The sequence below is a fragment of the Ailuropoda melanoleuca genome, chromosome 18 (genome assembly GCF_002007445.2).
Source record: "Ailuropoda melanoleuca isolate Jingjing chromosome 18, ASM200744v2, whole genome shotgun sequence".
NCBI classification, from domain to species: domain Eukaryota; kingdom Metazoa; phylum Chordata; class Mammalia; order Carnivora; family Ursidae; genus Ailuropoda; species Ailuropoda melanoleuca.
The window spans coordinates 16,395,668-16,399,212 of NC_048235.1; the positions used below are offsets into that span (position 1 = coordinate 16,395,668).

At 35.8% G+C, this 3,545-nt stretch overlaps 1 non-coding gene across 1 annotated transcript; it reads left to right on the top strand.

Annotated features, from left to right (window-relative positions):
• The first annotated feature begins 1,479 nt into the window (after window positions 1-1,479).
• On the top strand, window positions 1,480-1,582 carry LOC117797126. Its single transcript, XR_004622012.1, has one exon. It is a non-coding gene; the product is annotated as a U6 spliceosomal RNA (small nuclear RNA).
• Window positions 1,583-3,545: the final 1,963 nt, after the last annotated feature.

The window sequence follows — 3,545 nt, forward strand, 5'->3', positions numbered from 1 at the left end:
TAAATTATGGCTTTATTTTATGCTGGAAAAGTAGCACCAATAAACAATCAGAAATCACATAGGCAAAAGGCCTTGGTCCTATGTCAAAAGTTTGGCTAGTGAGGGTGAATTTATTTAAGTATTGTGTTTAGGAAATGTAGGTGTATAGTTTTTATTTTTTAAAATTTTTTATATATTTAAGTATTTTATTTATTTATTTGAGAGAGAGCGAGCGTGAGCATGAGCATGGGGAGAGGAAGAGGGATAAAGAAAGGGAGAAGCAGACTCTGCTGAGCAGGGAGCCCAATGCGGGGCTCGATTTCAGGCCCCTGGGATCATGACATGAGCTGAAGGCTGACACTTAACCAACTAAGCCACCAGACACCTGTACGTGTACAGTTTTTAGTTGATCACTGCTTTAACCACATAGCTTCAGATAAAATTATTTCTACTATCTATGTAAGTATTATCACTGAGACAGTCTGAATTAATTTGAATGGTAAAAGCAGTGAATACTTGGATTAGACATGTGTGAAAAAGTAAGTGGCTATAGTGAGTAAATATTCTGTTTTGGAATTCACCCTTTATGGCTTTATGAGTTATTTGAATCAAAAGGAATTTTCTGTGTCCAAAGAAGAGTCTAAAACAAAACAAAACAAGTGAAGAAAGATACCATCAAGAAAATGAATTTTCTACAACACTTCCATCTCAAGAAAGCAAGTCTTAGAAGGTAATTTTAAAAAATCTAGAAAAAGGACAGTTTGAAAGAAGGTTTCTTAGTTTGGAAAACAGGGCCATCAGGGGGAGGAAGAGATTTTGTGGTGCCTGCTGCTGTACAATATTAGAGAATCTCTTTTTAAAAAGTAATACAAAATTATACATGAAAATGAATTTATTTTGAATAAGAAAAGGAATCAGTATATACACATTTTCAAAGTTGACAAATATCACAAGCATTATGTCATACAGAAAAATAACATTTAGTAACAGTCTGACACACCTTACCATTTCCCCTCGTATTTGTTTGCAATGCTAGTTCCATTTTCAAATAAGAATTTAAAAATATCTTCTATGGGACAATAGAAAGAATGTCTTGGTTCTTGTATGGTTGATCAAAATTTAATTTTTAGGAAGATTTCTTCCAGTTTCGTCATTTGTTATGGGTAAGGCCATGTGAAATTTTTAGAATTGTCAACATTTGGAAAACTTACATCAAATTGTTTTCATAGAAAAAGGACGTGATTCAGAACCATTTTGCCGTATCGGTAGCAATTTTGCATGTCTCTTAGTATCACAGACCAAGATGGATCAGAATTATTGGCATCTGGAAAGATGGGACTGGTCATAGAGTCACATAAGTGCTCTTGCTATGTGCAGCATCGTTGCAAATTTTTGCTTTGCAGTTGTAGGAATTCAGATAAATTCTGTTTTACATGATTCCCATCCAATAAGAAAACATCATCATGTATTTATAATTGTTTAAAATTACCCTCTGCGAGCTTGCTGTAGCAACATATATACTAAAATTAGAAAGATACAGAGAAAATTAACATGGCCTCTTCACAAGAGTGACACACAAATTTGTGAAGGGTTCCATATTTTTATCACTGGGTGATGCATGGACTTGTTGAATCACTATACTTTACACCTGCAATTAATATAACACTATGTTAACTATACTGAAATTAAAATAAAAACTTAAAAAGTCAAAAATAAAAATAAAAAATAAATTGTCCTTTGGAAGTGTACTATGCAATAGATTGTCCTGATGCTTAACCTTCATTAGATTCAATTATTGAAACCCAACCCTCCAAGTCCATCATTTACGGATAGGTGAGTGAAGGAAGTAGGTCAAGAGGAATAGCATCCAAAGAAAATTCACATTTCAACAATGAAATGTTCCTTCATGCTGTTAGCCCGAGTGTCCATAATTCTCCATTGGGGTTGATGGCAACGACTACAACTGTCTTACACTCTGCAGACTTAAGTGCAATTATTTATTGATTGTTTCGTTCTGTAACAATTCTAAGACTACTTAAAGTCACACAAGTGCTTTTTGACTTTTGTGGGACTTATGTATATTTTTTCTCATTTGTTTTTGCTTTGTTGCTACATCCTCTTCAGGGACGTGGAGTAAGTGGGGTGAAGAGACTCACCCAAAGTTATGTGTTTTTTAAAGCAGAGTTTCAAACCAAACTTTGCAATTCAACAAACCCAATGTTGACTCTAGGCCATACTGAGTCCTTTTCTGTACAATATTTATGACGTTATGACATTTGAATGCATTCTTAAGTGTCCTGGCATATTAGGCAAGTTAATGTTAGCTGATGTCACAAGTAACCTCAACTCTTTGTAATTACAAAAAATGCTTATTTCTGGGGCGCCTAGGTGGCTCAGTCGTTAAGCGTCTGCCTTCGGCTCAGGGCGTGATCCCGGAGTTCTGGGATCGAGCCCCGCATCGGGCTCCTCTGTTGGGAGCCTGCTTCTTCCTCTCCCACTGCCCCTGCTTGTGTTCCCTCTCTCGCTGGCTGCCTCTCTCTCTGGCAAATAAATAAAATCTTAAAAAAAAAAAACCCAAAAAAACCCCCCCAAAAAACAAAAAATGCTTATTTCTAACTTCAGTGTTTTAGAGTACAATGTATTTTTGTTCTGAGGGGTGGTTCTTTTGCAAAAATTTACAGAAGGACCAAAGTTCCTTCAGTCTTATGGTACTGTCACCTACGATATATAGTCTCTGATCTTGCTGCAGAATGGAAGACAGCAAGGAGAGGACACACAGGTGTTAATCCTCATGACACGTGTAGCTGCTGTCACATGCCACAATATTAATAATGTGGTTGTACCTACATGAAGTGAAACAGGGAAATATATTCCCTGGTTTGACAGCAACGTCCCATCCAGAGAATAAAGAAAAAAATAGTTTATTAAAAAAAATCAGTTATTGTAGCCAAGTTATTGAAAAGGTAAATGATAAGAGAAAAATAAGGGACAAAATTATACTTTATTTTCTTCCTGGCCATCGCTCTTAAAACCCTACTTTTTAAGCCCAAGCCATAAAGAAAGATGGTCACAGTATGAGAATAAAGAGATATTCAAAGGGCAGGTGAAAAAATATAGTTCTTTATGTTTTTCCATATCTATTCAGTACATTTGTGGTTGGACATCTGAAATATAACTTATTATGGGTTCTACTATAATGGGTATTCTAAATTTAAATCATACATTTGTAGAAACATATTAGTAAACATTTCTTTCAATTCATTCAAGAGTTTTTTTGTTTGTTCATTTTACTTTTTTGGGGCACATGATATGTCAGAATGCCCTGTACACGTGAATCTGTCTCAAGGAAACCACAATTTAGTGGGAAGGTAAGCCACTCACATAAGTTCAAACGCAATGTAGAAAATGAGATGTACCATGAAGGAGACGTACACAGACTACTTTGGAAGTCTGGGCAGGAGGATGAGGGGGTGAAGGGGAGTTGGCAAACTTTGGTGATGACAAGATAGGCTTATCCAGTTCAATCAAGGATGTTTTCACCTACTAACAAATAGGAAAACATAATA